This window comes from Nerophis lumbriciformis, linkage group LG05 (assembly GCF_033978685.3).
Source record: "Nerophis lumbriciformis linkage group LG05, RoL_Nlum_v2.1, whole genome shotgun sequence".
Lineage (NCBI taxonomy): Eukaryota > Metazoa > Chordata > Actinopteri > Syngnathiformes > Syngnathidae > Nerophis > Nerophis lumbriciformis.
Genome location: NC_084552.2, coordinates 14,312,953 through 14,332,500, shown reverse-complemented (window position 1 = coordinate 14,332,500; position 19,548 = coordinate 14,312,953). Strand labels below are relative to the sequence as shown.

The following is a 19,548-nucleotide window of genomic DNA, read 5'->3' as shown; positions in this document are numbered from 1 at the left end:
ACTTCCCCAAAGGCAACACCCTAAGAAAAGTATTCAACAAGAACAACATTAAATTGAGCTACAGCTGTATGAACAATATACGACAAATTATCTCAAACCACAACAAAACAATTGCAAATGAGCCGTCGGCCCCCGGACAGAGCGACCCCAAAACCAACAAAGGCTGCAACTGCCGCAAGAAACCTGATTGCCCTCTCAACGGTGGGTGCTTACAAACATCAGTTGTTTACCAATCTAAGGTAACACGCAAGGACATTAACACATCCGGCACATATGTAGGATTAACCGAGGGAGAGTTTAAAACCAGATGGAACAATCACAAGGCTTCTTTCAGGAACCAAAACCTGCGGAATACCACAGAACTCAGCAAACACATTTGGACCTCAAAGACAATAATGTTGAATATTCAATAACATGGCAAATTCTTGCATCCAGCACACCTTACAATAGTGGTAATAAAAGATGCAACCTATGCTTGAAAGAGAAACTGTTTATTATATACTGTCCAGATCTGTCATCCCTCAACAAGCGCAGCGAAATTGTATCAGCATGCCGCCACAGACGGAAACACCTCCTAGGTAACACATGAGCCAATCACCACGCCCCTACGCCAGCCTGTACCCACCCACTCTGTGCCCTATATAAACCATGGTATGTGAATGCTCCCATTAAAATCTCCTGATGATTGAGGGAACCCCCTCATGAAACAGGTCTGTAGAGATGAAGTAGTCTTGTGATTTTTTTTCCCACACATACATATATATATATATATATATATATATATATATATATATATATATATATATATATATATATATATATATATATATATATATATATATATACATACATAATGTGTGTGTGTATATATATACACACACACACACACACATACATGTGTATATATATATACATATATATATATATATATATATATATATATATATATATATATATATACACACACACACATATATACACATATATTTATACAAACACACATAAATATATGTATGTATTTATACACACACAAACACACACAAACACACACACGCATATATATATATATATATATATATATATATATATATATATATATATATATGCGTGTGTGTGTGTGTATAAATATCTATATATATATATATTTATACACACACACGCGCACACACATTTATATATTTATACACACACATATATATATATTTTATACACACACATATATATATATTTATACACACACACACACACACACACACACACACACACGCAAACATACACACACACACATATATATATATATATATATATATATATATATATATATATATATATATATATATATATATATATATGTATATGTATATATTCAAGGAGATTTGTCATACCAACACACATGAGATGGCACAAAATGAGCACCCAATTGACCAGATTTAGCCCAATGAGTTCCACTACAACATAAATAATGAAGAAAGGTTAGAGTAAGTTATAAAAAGCCTAGGTTATATGGTATAGAATCTGCTGACATTTCATTGATTCTGTCACAAGGTGGAGATCTTGACCGCTTTAAGATGGCGGCCCGACAGCTCGACAGCGCCAATAGGAGCGAATTGCTTATTGGCACTGTCGATGCGACAGCTCTATATCAGATAAACATGGTACCGATCGTGTCGTGACGGGCAGTAGCGGGCGATAAGTAAATATGATGTCCTTGGTGAGAACGCTCTGATTCTCCGAGTCTAGGGGCATTCCAGTTTAGGAAATTCCGATCACGATCTAGGAAATTCCGACTTCCCGGTAAAAATGGAACACACCGTTTGCTCGCGCTGAGCTGCGTCAACTTTTTTTTCCTTTCCAGTTTATTTATTTATTTTATTCGTTAAAAAAAAAATCAAACTAATAAAAATAAAACAATTAACCCAACATTAAAGTACATTGTGAACGAAAAGGAGCAGAAAGAAGTAACAAATGTATATCTGCCTTTGAACACAGAAACGGAAGTGGGAAACGGAAGTAGCTCCTTTTCCTGATTCGATCCCGCATGGGGACGACCTGAGGTGAGTTTGACTTCGAGACTATCGTCAAAAATCTCCTCGCTGAAAGGCCATCCTACTTTTCTTCGGTTTGTGTGGACTTTGCGGTACATTTACTTTGTTTGTGTCTTAAAATTGTGTGTGCGCGCACTTCGTCCTGTTTGATTTTAAAGCTTTCTCGTGTCGCGATTCAACCGTCACTCAGTGACGTCACTTTCGGCTCATTTAATGACGTCACTTTCGGCTCATTTAATGTGCGAGGCTCAGCGTGGACGTGTATTTTAATTTTAAATTAGCACGCGGTATTTTATTATATTTTATAGTTATCACAATTTTTCACTTTCCGCCAACGTTTAGTTTATTTTCCGGACTATAAGGTTGAGCCACAATGCCTTTGAAGCGTTGGATGGGGCAAACATGGTCTTAAATTTAAGGTGTTATGGAAAGCTGTCATTCTGTGTGGTATAGTAAACTTTATAAAGCATATTGGTTTTAAACATCCTGTGTGAAACCGAATGAAGGGCATTCTTACGCACCAGCCGTACATATCACACTAAGGGTGGCCGTATGAACAACACCAACTCTGTCACAAACATGTGCCATATAGTGAAACCACACCAAACAACAATGACAAACACATTTTGGGAGAATATTTGCACCGCAACACAACATATACACTACAGAAAAAATACCCAGAATTCCCTGCAGTACCAACTTATCAGGGATGCTCCACTATTTTATTTGGTACAGGGTGTAATTATAAGAGTGATCAGTAGATGGCAGTCAAACATAAGAGACACGTCTCAAGTAAACAACAACATTTTAAATGTTCCATTCAGAATATAGAACATTACACATGGTCGGTTGTCGGCAACCCGCGGCTCCGGAGCCGCATTGATCACTCTGATGCGGCTCAGCTGCATACTTACCGACCCTCCCTACTTAGATTTCCGTGTCTCTCACAGAAAACTCCCGAGATTAATTTTCTCAGATTTTCACCCTTACAATAATAATAAGGGCGTGCCATGATTGTACAGCATTTAGCCCCCTCTACAATCTGTACGAACAGCGTGCCAGTCCAGTCTTTTGTTATATACAGGTAAAAGCCAGTAAATTAGAATATTTTGAAAAACTTGATTTATTTCAGTAATTGCATTCAAAAGGTGTAACTTGTACATTATATTTATTCATTGCACACAGACTGATGCATTCAAATGTTTATTTCATTTAATTTTGATGATTTGAAGTGGCAACAAATGAAAATCCAAAATTCCGTGTGTCACAAAATTAGAATATTACTTAAGGCTAATACAAAAAAGGGATTTTTAGAAATGTTGGCCAACTGAAAAGTATGAAAATGAAAAATATGAGCATGTACAATACTCAATACTTGGTTGGAGCTCCTTTTGCCTCAATTACTGCGTTAATGCGGCGTGGCATGGAGTCGATGAGTTTCTGGCACTGCTCAGGTGTTATGAGAGCCCAGGTTGCTCTGATAGTGGCCTTCAACTCTTCTACGTTTTTGGGTCTGGCATTCTGCATCTTCCTTTTCACAATACCCCACAGATTTTCTATGGGGCTAAGGTCAGGGGAGTTGGCGGGCCAATTTAGAACAGAAATACCATGGTCCGTAAACCAGGCACAGGTAGATTTTGCGCTGTGTGCAGGCGCCAAGTCCTGTTGGAACTTGAAATCTCCATCTCCATAGAGCAGGTCAGCAGCAGGAAGCATGAAGTGCTCTAAAACTTGCTGGTAGACGGCTGCGTTGACCCTGGATCTCAGGAAACAGTGGACCGACACCAGCAGATGACATGGCACCCCAAACCATCACTGATGGTGGAAACTTTACACTAGACTTCAGGCAACGTGGATCCTGTGCCTCTCCTGTCTTCCTCCAGACTCTGGGACCTCGATTTCCAAAGGAAATGCAAAATTTGCATGGTTGGGTGATGGTTTGGGGTGCCATGTCATCTGCTGGTGTCGGTCCACTCTGTTTCCTGAGATCCAGGGTCAACGCAGCCGTCTACCAGCAAGTTTTAGAGCACTTCATGCTTCCTGCTGCTGACCTGCTCTATGGAGATGGAGATTTCAACTATTGAGTATTGTACATGCTCATATTTTTCATTTTCATACTTTTCAGTTGGCCAACATTTCTAAAAATCCCTTTTTTGTATTAGCCTTAAGTAATATTCTAATTTTGTGACACACGGAATTTTGGATTTTCATTTGTTGCCACTTCAAATCATCAAAATTAAATGAAATAAACATTTGAATGCATCAGTCTGTGTGCAATGAATAAATATAATGTACAAGTTACACCTTTTGAATGCAATTACTGAAATAAATCAAGTTTTTCAAAATATTCTAATTTACTGGCTTTTACCTGTACATCTTCTGCTTGCACAAGTAAGTGACAGCAAGGCATACTTGGTCAACAGCCACACAGGTTACACTGACGGTGGCCATATACAACAACTTTAACACTCTTACTAATAATGCGCCACACTTTGAACCAAAACCAAACAAGAATGACAAACACATTTTGGGAGAACATCTGCACCTTAGCACAACATAAACACAACAGAACAAATACCCCAAATCCCATGCAGCCCTGACTCTTTCGAGCTACATGATACACCCCTGCTACCACCAAACCCCGCCCCCACCCCAACTCTGCTCCCCCACACATCAACCCCCACTCCGTGCGTCGGTTGAGGTGGGCGGGGTTTGGTAGCGGGGGTGTATAATGTAGCCCGGAAGAGTTAGGGCTGCATGGGATTCTGGGTATTTGTTCTGTTGTGTTTATGTTGTGTTACGGTGCAGATGTTCTCCCGAAATGTGTTTGTCATTCTTGTTTGGTGTGGGTTCACAGTGTGGCGCATTATTAGTAAGAGTGTTAAAGTTGTTGTATATGGCCACCGTCAGTGTAACCTGTGTGGCTGTTGACCAAGTATGCCTTGCTGTCTCTTACGTGAGCAAGCAGAAGCCTCATACAACGTGTGGCTGGGCCAGCACGCTGGTCGTAGTGGGCGCTAACTGCCGTACCTCCACGGCATGTTCGAGAGAATAGTTGCCCTGAAATTCGTGGTCTGTCGATAGAACCGGGAGGGTTGACAAGAATGATGCTGTCAAGCGCCAATCATATAAAATCCGCGGACCGCACTAACATTCAATTTTCATATTAAGGTGTGGGCTGCGTGTCTGAGACCCCTGGTTTATACATAGCACAAAGCAAAAAAAACAACTTTGTATGCAGTGTTATTTCATTTTAAATTTCAAAAGATTTTTGTGGCTCCCATTGTTTTCTTTAATTTGTGAAACTGATTGTTTTAATGCCATTTCTAATATGAAGTAGTGTTAAGTCTTATATCTGTCCGTAAACTCGCCATGAAAGTGCTAAAACATACCGGTGTAGTGAGTTTACATTTTTCACCCAAGGAACTTTAGTTATTAGAGAGTTCCGGTCGGACGGTTTTTCACGGGACACATTTCCTGTGTGGTTGTTTCCGGATGAGGAGATGCTGCGCCGTAGTTGAAGTAAAGTCCGAATATCATTAAAACAGTTAGCTCCATCTTTTGACACTTCCTTCCATTCCCGTTCTTGCACGCTACACCGCTACAACAAAGATGACGGGGAGAAGACGCTGTCGAAGGTGAGCCACGTAAATAAGAGCGCCCACAAAACGGCGCATCCGGAAGCGACTGCCAGAAAGCGGCTTGACGATGGTCTGTAAAACATCATCTATGCAACATTTTGACCAAATAACAACCATTACATGCTATGTAGACCAGTGGTCCCCAACCACCGGGCCACGGCCCGGCATCGGTCCGTGGATCGATTGGTACCGGGCCGCACAAGAAATTAAAAAAAATAAAAATAAAATTGTTTTTTATTTTTTTATTAAATCAACATAAAAAACACAAGGTAGTGCACCAACCCAAAAAACCTTCCTCCCCCATTTACACTCATTCACACTCATTCGCACGAAAGGGTTGTTTCTTTCTGTTATTAATATTTCTGGTTCCTACATTATCAATATAGATCAATACAGTCTGCAGGGATACAGTCCGTAAGCTCACATGATTGTATTTTTTTATGACCAAAAAAACAAACAAAAAAACCCCCACCCACCCCCGGTCCGTGGGACAAATTTTCAAGCGTTGATCGGTCCGCAGTTACAAAAAGGTTGGGGACCACTGATGTAATAATGTAAATAAATGATAAATGGGTTATACTTGTATAGCGCTTTTCTACCTTCAAGGTACTCAAAGCGCTTTGACACTATTTCCACATTCACCCATTCACACACACATTCACACACTGATGGCGGGAGCTGCCATGCAAGGCGCTAACCAGCAGCCATCAGGAGTAAGGAGCGAAGTGTCTTGCCCAAGGACACAACGGACATGACTAGGATGGTAGTAGGTGGGGATTGAACCCCAGTAACCAGCAACCCTCCGATTGCTGGCACGGCCACTCTACCAGCCTACTCAGTGGCCTAGTGGTTAGAGTGTCCGCCCTGAGATCGGTAGGTTGTGAGTTCAAATCCCGGCCGAGTCATACCAAAGACTATAAAAATGGGACCCATTACCTCCCTGCTTGGCACTCAGCATCAAGGGTTGGAATTGGGGGTTAAATCACCAAAATGATTCCCGGGCGCGGCCACCGCTGTTGCCCACTGCTCCCCTCACCTCCCAGGGGGTGATCAAGGGTGATGGGTCAAATGCAGAGAATAATCTCGCCACACCTAGTGTGTGTGTGACAATCATTGGTACTTTAACTTTAACTTTAACTTCGCCATCACGTATATATTTTATAAACAATGCACTTACTGTAACTTAAATCTATATCTGTGGCCTAACAAAAAGTAGACTTTTAAATACTGTATTTAAGTATTGTAAATTGATGTATTTGTTGTAAATAAAGTACCGTATTTTTCGGAGTATAAGTCGCACCTGCCGAAAATGCATAATAAAGAAGGAAAAAAACATATATAAGTGGCACTAGAGGCCGGCCAAACTATTAAAAAAACTGCGACTTATAGTCCGAAAAATACGGTACTTAAATTGTTTTATTTGCCATTTAAGGTTGCTGAGCACTAGGGATGTCCCGATCCAGGTTTTTGCACTTCCGATCCGATACCGATATTGTTTTTGCATTTCCGATACTGACCGATACCGATACTGGCCTATCCGAGCATGTATTAAAGTTTAAAGTTATTTAGCCTACTTAGTTGTCAGAATCATGTTGAAAAGGGTTTTAGTACTCTTGATAACAACTAGCCAGCTGAATTAGGGGAGTTTGAATAATACACAATGGTTGGTAGCAAGAAACTGACCTGTTTATTCAAGGATAAACACAAAATAGACACAATTATACATGACAAACAGAAATGGCATCATTGAAACTAGGGCTGGGTGATATGGCCTTTTTTTAATATTGCGATATTTTAAGGCCATATTGCGATACACAATATATATCTCGATATTTTGCTTCAGCCTTGAATGAACACTTGATGCATATAATCACAGCAGTATGATGATTATGTGTGTTTTGATTGATTGATTGAGACTTTTATTAGTAGGTTGCACAGTGAAGTACATATTCCGTACAATTGACCACTAAATGGTAACACCCGAATAAGTTTTTCAACTTCTTTAAGTCGGGGTCCACTTAAATTGATTCATGATACAGATATATACTATCATCATAATACAGTCATCACACAAGATAATCACATTGAATTATTTACATTATTTAAAATCCGGGGTGTGGAGGGGGGCGCCGGATGTAAGTGTCAAAAAGACAGCCAAAAGAGTTTGATATGAGAATAAATCTAAAGTTAAAATATAGGGTAGAAATGCACCCATTTGCAGGAAATGTCTTGATTTTCAAAATTTTCTTTCAAGGCTTGCATGTCTACATTAAAACATTCTTCTTCATACTGCATTAATATATGCTACTTTTAAACTTTTATGCAGAGAAGGAAATTACAACCCCAAAAAATCACTAATTTTTTGATACGGTGTTGATCTGGAAATGTTTGCCTCGGCTTTTTGATGGTGTGGACGTGTGGCACCGAATGGAGATACGCGTCTCGACAGACGTCACAATATTTGAACAATGATGACGAAAACTGTTTTCTCTGTCGTGTCCGTGTGTCGAAAATTGTTATGCGCTTATTTTTTTATTTGATTTTGTGCGTGGCATATAATTGCTATGCGCAGAGGACACTTGAGCAGTGCGCAATTGCACAGGGGCGCACCTTAGCGGCTGCGCTAGCATCACAGCTAACGTTAGCCATGCTGCTACCTCTCTGCTCGAAGAGGGCGTATACGTATGTGACGTATGACGTGACAGTATGTGACGTGTGTAAGAAGGTGCGCTTGCTGTCTGTGAGAGGGAGACACATGAAAGAGTGAGAAGAGCCTGTCGTGTAATGCCAGCAGCTAAACGCAACTGAGTGAGAATCCACAGACCTGTGGATGTGTTGAAGGTGTGCTGGAAAATGCGGAACGGAAATTAGGGAGCAGCAGAAAAGTGGAATGTATTATTTAAGTCAGTGCGTTGGAAAACACGGACCGGAATTTTTTTTGTAAACTGGGTCTGGATCGGCATTTTCCCATGCCTTGCCGATACGCATTTTTTGGCAAATATCGGCGGCCGATCCGATCCAAATATCGGATCGGGACATCCCTACTGAGCACATTGTTCAGGTTTTTGTACGGTTTAGAAATAATCAAAGTTTACTTATACAGTGTTAAATACTGTAGTCTTAAGTAAAGATTCGTTATCTATTGTAAGTAATTGGTTATTTGACATTGTTATTCAAATAAAGATTGTTAAAAAGTAGGGTGAACGGTATACTGGTACTAGTATAGTATCGCGGTACTAATTAATCAAAAACGGTACTATGTTTGAAAATTACCAATTCTAATTTTTTAACGGGCATGATTGCGCGCCGTAGACCACAAGGAAGTGTTTTCATTTAGAAAAAATAAATAATAATACTCCTTTAATGCGCCCTGTAACCCGGTGTGCCCTATCGTCCGGAAAATACGGTATATTTGCCAGGTAAAATTAATAATGATTTATTATTGGTCGACTTCAAAGTAATGTAGAGCTTTTTAAAAATAGAGGTATTATCGTCACAATTTCAACAACTTTTACTCTTCTGTCATTGCAATGAATGACGCATGAGAGCCCTAGAAACTCCCATCACGTATTTTTTTTTATAAACAATGCACTTACTGTAACTTAAATCTATATCTGCGGCCTAACAAAAAGTAGACTTAAATAAATAAATAATAATGATAAATGGGTTATACTTGTATAGCGCTTTTCTACCTTCAAGGTACTCAAAGCGCTTTGACACTATTTCCATATTCACACACACATTCACACTGATGGCGGGAGCTGCCATGCAAGGCGCTAACCAGCAGCCATCAGGAGCAAGGGGTGAAGTGTCTTGCCCAAGGACACAACGGATGTGACTAGCATGGTAGAAGGTGGGGATTGAACCCCAGTAACCAGCAACCCTCCGATTGCTGGCACGGCCACTCTACCAACTTCGCCACACCGTAGTTAAGTATTGTGAATTGATGTATTTGTTGTAAATAAAGTACTTAAATTGTTTTATTTGCCATTTAAGGCTGCTGAGCACATTGTTCGGGGTATTTGTACGGTTTAGAAATAATCACAGTTTACTTATACAGTGTTAAATACTGTAGTCTTAAGTAACGATTCGTTATGTTTTGTAAGTAACTGGTTATTTGACATTGTTATTCAAATAAAGATTGTTAAAAAGTAGGGTAAACGGTATACTGGTACTAGTATAGTATCGCGGTACTAATGAATCAAAAATGGTACTATGTTTGAAAATTACCAGTTCTATTTTTTTAACGGGCATGATTGCGCGCCGCCATGACGTTGCTGGTTTTACGAGCAGAGGAGTATGTTCAGCAGCGCACAATCACAGAGTACTTACAGGCAGACACGATGTGTAGACAAAAAGGGAGAACGGACGTATTTTGGCCTAAAAACTGATGATAAAGTTGAAGCTTTAACACTAACGCTTTAAGACATGGCTAGCTAACGAGCAGCTAACATCTATCTGCAGTCGGCAGTGTTTTAGCTACTTCTAAATCACTAATCCTCGCCTCCATGTCGACAAATATAGTACGTTTCTTACAAGTATCATTCCTGCCGGACGAGGAATAGCTAAACATGCTTCACTACACACTGTAGGAGGATACAGTTCACTGGCGTCACCGCTAACAAAAGCTAGCGCCCCTGAATGTAAACAAATGCCATTGGTGGATCTACACCTGACATCCACTGTAATGATACCAAGTACAATAGCGTATTTAGTCGATACTACTATGATTACATCAATATTTTTTATCGTCACTAAATCTTTTTTCCTTTTTTCAAAATTCATGTTATGTTTCTAAACTCAGTAAATATGTCCCAGGACACATGAGGACTTTGAATATGACCAATGTATGATCTTGTAACTACTTGGTATCGGGATCGATACCTAAATTTGTGGTCTCATCCAAAAGTAATGTAAAGTATCGAACAGAAGAATAAGTGATTATTACATTTGAACAGAAGTGTATATAGAACATGTTGAAACGGGAAATAAGCAGATATTAACAGTAAATGAACAAGGGGATTAATAATACATTTTTACAACTTGTCCTTTATAACTGTGACAAAATAATAGAATAAGAAACATAATATGTTACTGCATACGTCAGCAGACTAATAAGGAGGCTTTGTTTGCTTACTACTAAAAGACAAGTTGTCTAGTATTTTCACTGTTTTATTTAAGGTTTGTTCTTTGTTTTTTGTTCTACGATTGATGATAATAAGAAACATATGTTTAATGTACCTGAAGATTTTTTGTTAAAATAAAGCCAATAATGCCATTTTTTGTGGTTCCTTTTATATAAGTATCAAAATATGTTTTGGTACTGCTACCAAAATATTGGTATCGGGACAGCCCTGTTCCAAAAATAAAACCACGGTAACTGACGGCGGGCACGATCATAACGGCCGTAAAACGAGTTGATGGAAGTGACGTAGTCTTTGCACACGCGTGGACCGATTGTGTCTTCCTGAACTGATCCTGTACTTAGAGAGAGAATGCTCAGACTTCCCAGTACAAATTGAACGCACCAGAAGCCAAGCCTGACGTCCTAATGACTGTAATGTTGGCACATTAACTGAAGTGTTTACATGTCGTTTCCAGGGAGACCGTCTGCTGCGTGACATGAAGATGAAGGCCTCCTTCTCTGTACGTCTCCATGTTGGCTGTGGAGGACGTAGCTCAGCGTTGCATATCAGGGTGAGAGCCACCAGAGGGAATCGGTGAGTGTGATGATAGAGGTAAGTGACTAGTTTTACCCAAAGGCCTCATGAGAAACACATCTCTTTTAAAATGCTGAAAACCGTTTTGGCACTGAGAATTGTCTGGTAAACCTTATTATAGCATGTTGTTTAGTGCAGTGGTTCTCAAATGGGGGTACGCCAAGGGGTACGTGAGATTTTTTTTTAAATATTCTAAAAATAGCAACAATTCAAAAATCCTTTATAAATATATTTATTGAATAATACTTCAACAAAATATGAATGTAAGTTCATAAACTGAACATCAAATCAAGTAGGCTATTCCAATCATTACCATAAACCCAAAGTTTCCCCCATGCCATGATGGTTTTACCCTACCTGGCGGTGCCACACGGCACCAACTGTCAATCAACTATCGATGTAGAAAACAATGGAGGCTTGGTTAAAGCGTAGCAGTAATGCAGCTGAAAACAAGGAGGAACATGTGCCAAAGAAGGCCAAACCAGAGCCGGCAAAATTCAGACAGTATTCCGAAGAATATGTGTTAATGGGATTTACGGCTTCGAGTTGTAACCACCCCAAGGCATTGTGTTTTTTCTGTGGAGAAATGTTAGCTAACAGCGGCATTAAGCTTGCCATGTCGGTAAGCCACCTGATTTTTTAAAGAGTAGACTAAATGCAACAATGCAATATTCAGTGTTGACAGCTAGATTTTTGTGGACATGTTCCATAAATATTGATGTTAAAGATTTCTTTTTTTGTGAAGAAATGTTTAGAATTAAGTTCATGAATCCAGATGGATCTCTATTACAATCCCCAAAGAGGGCACTTTAAGTTGATGATTACTTCTATGTGTAGAAATCTTTATTTATAATTGAATCACTTGTTTATTTTTCAACAAGTTTTTAGTTATTTTTATATCTTTTTTTCCAAATAGTTCAAGAAAGGCCACTACAAATGAGCAATATTTTGCACTGTTACGCAATTTAATAAATCAGAAACTGATGACATAGTGCTGTATTTTACTTCTTTATCTCTCTTTTTCAACCAAAAATGCTTTGCTCTGTATGGGGGTACTTGAATTAAAAAAATGTTCACAGGGGGTACATCACTGAAAAAAGGTTGAGAACCACTGGTTTAGTGTATATAGATTAGAAGTAAATGAAATTGGGTTGCATTTGGCCTACATAAAAAAAGTTGTATACGGATAAAAAACCTGAATAAGACTAAAAAAATTAGGGCTGCACTGTAATGGACAATTATGATCAATAATGAAATCACAATTATTAATCACGATTATTTACTGTTATGCAAAACATACCATATTTTCTGGACTATAGAGCGTACCGGTATATAATGCACACCTACTAAATTTTAGAATAAAAAAACATTTCCATATATTCGCTGCACTGAACTATAAGCTGCAGATATATACGTTGTTGAAATATTACGGAAATATTTTGTAAATGTTTATTTACATACATTACTTTTTTCCAAATGGTGTCTGTAACACGGCAGTAAAAACGGCTGATCAAACAAAACCGAAGTCATCATCATGAACCCACTGGCTGCTGAAGATAGCTCTCCAATCAGCTAAACAGACTCAATAAATCCCCCGGTGACGTTTTGCTGAATTTACTGAGGAATTTGTGAAACTAAAACAATACAAAAAGAATGCCGTTCTTTTTTGTTTTCCCCCAAATATTTGTATTGAATCATGGCAACAGCAAGTTGAGGTATCTGCACATTTTACAATATAAACATAATAAACCCAGCCCTTACAATACAATACTCACCCACTCAGTTCGCAAGGTAAATGTCCCCTAGTGTATGTATTTTCTACATGAAATGTTAAATATCAATTACTTTTATTAACTATTACTAATCAAAACATACTATATATTTACTGCATTCGCAAGGCCGGCCAGTTCTCCAGGAATTCCCGCACCCCTGGACTTCCTTGAACAATGTGTTGCCGGCAAAGGTTGTGTGCATGAGTTTCTTTATTGATAGTTCTGAAGCCCAAATACCTTCATATTGCCTTTCACGCACCCTTATTTGTTCATTATTCCTTTGTACGATTATTATGATTGTATGCGCGCAGTAGAGATGCGCGATTTGCGGACACAACCGCGGAGTCCGCGGATCGGGCGGTTGAAATAAAAAAAAATAATTAGATTTTATCCGCGGGTCGGGTCGGGCGGTTGAAATACAAAAAAATTAGATTTTAAATAGATTCAGGCGGGTAGCAGTTAAACCAATTCGGAAATATATATACATAGTTAAATGTTGTTACCCACATACGAAAAACGAGCAGGCACCTGCAGCATGCCACAACAGAAGAAGAAAAAAAAAAGAGATGGACACTTTTACGGAGCGGGGAAGGGACGCCTCGCCGGGGTCCGGGACAGAGGCCCCTTCCCCCGAGAGGGCCCCACCGGGAGCCGTAGCTGAGGCGATCCGCGAGAGGGGCCCGACGCACGTCCAGGGTCACCACCGCACTGACAACCCGCCTCGTCCGCCTTCGCCGCGGCCGGCGTCACGCGCAGCAGGTAGGCAGCTTGCCTGCCCGCCACCCCCGTGGCCGGGGGCTCGTAACAGGGGTCACTCCGCGCGCTCCGCCCGCGCAGCTTGCCTGCCCGCCACCCCTGTTGCCGGGGGCGCGTGGCAGGGGTCACTCCGCGCGCAGTGCGCTCACGAAGGGGGTGGGGCTCACCCTGGTTGATATAGACAGCAGGACGGTGGCCATGGAAGTCGGAACCCGCTAAGGAGTGTGTAACAACCCACCTGCCGAATCAACTAGCCCTGAAGATGGATGGCGCTGGAGCGTCGGGCCCATACCCGGCCGTCGCCGGCAGCGAGAGCCGCGAGGGCTGGGCCGCGACGAGTAGGATGGCCTCCGCGGTGCGCGCTGAAGCCTCGGGCGCGAGCCCGGGTGGAGCCGCCGCGGGTGCGAGGGACATCGCACCTACACGCGCTTGGAGGTGCGCTCAGCGCGGCTCCCATATGATTGCGCACTGGTGTGCGTCTGGGCCGTGACAGCGTGGCACGCATTGAATGTCTGTGCTGCATTGGATCAGTCTCCTTTCTTTAACAGGCAAAAGCTTTATAACCTCACTAATGCCTTGCATCGTCTATATTAGATATATAACAACGGGCGGGTGGGTGCGGTTCTGATTAAATGTTAGATCGGGTGGATGGCGGATGGTTGACGACTTTCTGATGCGGTTGCGGATGAAATAATTGCCTATCCGCGCATCTCTAGCGCGCAGTGTGTGCATTTTGACACACGAATGCCCCGCGCTTCGGCTCAACAACAACGTCACCGCTGCACAGTAGCACATGTGGAGGAAAAATAACTACAGGTGTTTTCCAAAACCAGTAGTACTTTTTTTAATTCATGCGGTACTTTATTAGTGGCGGTGTACTATACAACCTTATAGTCCCACAATGTCACAACAAACCTGACAGCAATGGAGTTGGCCGAGATTTTTTTTTTTCATTTGTCATGCTTCGGTTGATGAATAAACAAATAACTACATGGAGAAGAAGCCACAATATACGACTGTTGTCTTTTGTTAATTTTGTGAAGGTATGTAACGTTACTGTTTTCACATTCGCAAGCTTTAAAGTTTTAGTATTTTAGTATTATTTTAGCCTAACGTTAGCTAGTGTGGCTAGCTGGTGAACATTACATACTAACATGTAATATATTATAACTAATATAACTAATTATAAATAACTAACTAACAAGTCAGCATCTGAAATCCCTCACTCTAAAGGGCTAGATTGATATCCCCTACTCCTCGTTATGCCCACTACCCCTACATGCAAAGTCATCGGGACACCACTACCTTCACGGGAACACGCAAAATGTAGGGATAGGGCTAAAAAGTAGGATGAGGGGGTGTATTTGGATGGGGCCTAATAATATAATTTGGAATAAACTGAAAAAAGCAACACAACTATGCAGGATGAAGGTTGAGCACTAATGCCGCAAGCATAATGCTAACGTACAATAGACTAGCTCAGGGGTCGGCAACCCGCGGCTCTAGAGCTAGAGCCGTGGGTTGGGGGCGTGGCTAGGAGGGGAGGAGTATATTTACAGCTAGAATTCACCAAGTCAAGTATTTCATATATATATATATATATATATATATATATATATATATGTATGTGAAAGAAATACTTGAATTTCAGTGTTCATTTATTTACACATATACTTGTTAAGGGTTGAATTGTCCATCCTTGTTCTATTCTCTGTCACTATTTTTCTAACCATGCTGAACACCCACTCTGATGATGCATTGCTGTGTGGCACGCACAAAAGTGCTTTCATCAAATGCACCAGATGGCAGTATTGTCCTGTTTAAGAGTGTCACAACATTGCTGTTTACGGCAGACGAACTGCTTTACGGTAGACCAAAACGTGACTGCTGTTGGGAGGACGTTAATGAAACTGCCTAACAATAAACCCACATAAGGAACCAAGAAATCGCCCTCGATCATTCTACAGTTATAACGTGATTGGGCAGGCATGTACACCGTTTATATTGTGGGAAAGCGGACTCAGGTCCGCATGCTTTCCCTGAATTTCGGGAGATTTTCGGGAGATAATTTGTCCCGGGAGGTTTCCGGAGAGGCGCTGAATTTCGGGAGTCTCCCGGAAAATCCGGGAGCGTTGGCAAGTATGAAATAATAGACTATAGACAGTATATCCATTCATCCAGTATATTCCTTAAATTGGTTGTCATGTTAAAATAGTGTTTTTTTGTTGTTTTTTTAAAAGAAAAAACTTACTTTGAAGGTGTGGAGGCGTTAATCTTGCCGTGAAAAAAACATGAGTTTAAATATTTTAAATGTAAGTAATTCAAATGTAAAAATATCAAGATCTACATGATACAATCAGGCTCGCACGACTGATGGAACTAAGTTTGTAGGTCATTGTGAGATCAACTTACATGGTGTGTTCTCCTGGAACCACTCCTTATGGGTCTTCTAATCGAAGTCCTGTATGGCGTTTTCAACGTCAGCCCTGACATTCTCCAGCTGCTACTCATTGTTTAGCTATGCCTTGGACTTCCCCTTTGTGATGGGGAAATTCATGTATGAATGTGTGTACAGTAAAGTACTAGATAGTACCTACATTACAAGCAGCTTTGTTTTTCATCATTGTCAGCAGAACATGGAGGAAAAGCCAGCAAAGTCTGCACGTGTTCCTACCCTTTCTCATGGGCTGGTATTTTCAGACCCAAACCGTAGTCAGGGACAAACTGACTTTTTCAGTGAGCTCGGTGACCTTGCTGGGAAGTTTGCAGCAGTTATTTGTGGAACTTGCCCTCTCTCTTGAGCAAGGCATTGGTCTGTTGCAGGTCCTTGTCCCACTCGGTGGCTATGGACCGGGCCGCTTCATGCTTTTGTTGCAGCTTCTCAATTGAAAGACATGATACAAACAGTTTGGAATAACTATGTTTCAGGGCGCAAGGGGGTTCTTACACTTATTTTGTGGCAGAGGTAATAACAGGCAAAGCCCATTCACATCTAGGGCTAGGCGATATGGCCTTTTATTAATATCTCGATATTTTTAGGCCAAAGCACGGTACACGATATATATCTCGATATTTTGCCTTAGCCTTGAATGAACACTTGATGCATATAATCACAGCAGTATGATAATTCTATGTGTCTACATTAAAACATTCTTCTTCATACTGCATTAATATATGCTACTTTTAAAATTTCATGCAGAGAGGGAAATCACCACTAAGTCAATTGACCAAAACTGTATTTATTAAAGTTATTAAGCAGTGGCACAAACATTCATGTCATTTCCAAAACAGAAAGTCCAAGATTGTCAGAGACATTTTAAAACAAGCTATACGTACACTTTTCTGAATGATGTCACCAAGATGACATATCAAAGCAACACTAAATTAAAGTGTACTTTTTGTACAGAACACCACTACAATAGTTAAAAACAAATAAAGTGCACTTTTGTGCATGATGTCATACAAGATATTTCAATAACTGTCAAATAAAAATTAGCTGCATAATAGGTTCCTGTGGACGTTCTCTTCTTCTGTTGACTTTTTTTTTTTTCATATGGTGTTGATCTGGAAATAGTTGCTTCGGCATTTTGTTGGTGTGGTACTGAACGGCGATTTTGACATGCAGAGTTTCAAGCACTCTTCATTCTCTAGCGGGTGACTTTTCAAATGATGCTACATATTAGCAGTGCTGTTACTCTTTGTAGCAACGCTTTTGCTGCATAAATGTTGAACATATTCCCGCTTAAAGACGATGGATCCCGTGCTGTTTTTCTTGGTAATTAATTCTTCCTCCATTTGTTACCAGATTCGCACCTTCTTTCTCTCGTATTACCACCCGCACCTCACCGTTAGCATCACAGCTAGCGTTACCATGTCACTACCTGTCTGCACCTATGTAAGAAGGTGCGCTTGGTTTACGTCTCTGTGAGAAGGAGAGACATGAAAGAGTGGGAAACGCATGCAGTGTAATGCCCGCAGCTAGGCAAGGCAACTTTATTTGTACAGCACTTTTCATACACAAGGCAGACTCAAAGTGAAATGAAAGAAAATAAAAGCAAAATTAAAATGCAGACAAAAATAAAAACAGTGCGTACATTAAAAGTTAAGATTAAACGTTTTAGCTGAAAGCTAAGGTGAACATAAAAGTTTTCAGTCTAGTTTTAAAAGTAGTCAGTTGGGGAAAGTCTGACATCTTCAGGAAGTTTATTCCAGCTATTTGTTGCATAGTGACTGAATGATGCTCTCCCTTGATTTAAGTTTACTCTGGGAACCGCTAACAGATTGGTCTTAGAAGATCTTGGTGATCTACAGGGCTTATATATAGTGGGAGCATATACTTTGGCCCTAGACCATGTAGTGATATATATGTGAACAGGAGGATTTTGAAATCAATTCTCTGATGTACAGGGAGTCAATGTAAGGATTTAAGAATTGGCGTAATGTGCTCACATTTTTTGGTCTTTGTTAGAACTCTAGCAGCAGCGTTCTGAACAAGCTGTAGCTGCCTGACAGTTTTTTTGGGAAGACCTGCAAGGAGACCATTACAATAGTCTAGCCTACTGGTAATAAAGGCATGTACAAGTTTTTCTAAGTCTTGAGCTGTTGTTCCATTTTTGAGGTGATAGTAGGCCGATTTTGTTACTGATTTGATGTGACTGTCGAAATGTAAATCAGAATCTAAAATAACCCCAATATTTCTGGCTTTATTTGAGGTTTTGGGTGTTGGATGACTTTAAACCTTTCTTTTTTAGCACCAAAAACAATTATCTCAGTTTTATCTTCATTTAGTTGTAGGAAATGTTGGCACATCCAGTGTTTGACTTGCTCAATGCACTGGCACAGAAGATCTGTGGGGCGATAGTCATTTGGTGATAGCGCTACATAGATTTGGGTGTCATCGGCATAGCAAAGATGGTCAATGTTATTATTTTGCATGATTTGTCCTAGTGGGAGCATATAGATGTTAAATAAAGTCGGTTGCTAAAAAGCAACTGCGTGAGAATGTATACTCGAATATCACGACATAGTCATTTTCAATATCGCACAGAGACAAAACCGCGATATATCGAGTATATCGATATATCGCCCAGCCCTACTCGCATCCATTTTTCTACTTTTCCAGTTCTTTGTCAAATGCTCCACTAGTTTTTCCTCACGCTTCTTCAACTTCTTCTTGAGCGCCTCCATGCTTACAGTATTTTCACATGTGACAATAGATGAACAATCATATCTGCTGACCTATGGGGTGGTAGAAAATTTACCAGTGGAGGCCATCTTGGGATGTGACATGTCCATTCGTATGAAATTATTGTATGAAAATAAATAACAGGAAAACTTGCGGTGGAAAGAATGATAATGCTTACGTTAATACTTTGTGGGTCAAAATGTATGTGGCGTAGCTCTGTTGGGAGAGCGGCCGTGCCAGCAACTTGACGGTTCCAGGATCGATCCCCACTTCCGCCATCCTCATCACTGCCGTTGTGTCCTTGGGCAAGACACTTTAGCTATCTGCTCCCAGTGCCATACACACTGGTTTAGGTGTAGCTTAAAGATGTAGATAATGGGATTCACTATGTAAAGCATTTTGAGTCTAGAGAAAAGCGCTTTATAAATA

General features: G+C 40.4%; 1 long non-coding RNA gene across 1 annotated transcript in view; it reads left to right on the top strand.

The window, feature by feature from the left end:
- The first annotated feature begins 2,005 nt into the window (after positions 1-2,005).
- LOC133606868 (uncharacterized) overlaps positions 2,006-19,548 on the top strand; it is a 123,312-nt gene continuing 105,769 nt past the window's right edge. Inside the window, exons 1-2 of the long non-coding RNA XR_009815315.2 lie at positions 2,006-2,054; positions 11,288-11,424. This is a non-coding gene — a long non-coding RNA (uncharacterized lncRNA). The remainder of the gene's footprint in view (positions 2,055-11,287; positions 11,425-19,548) is intronic.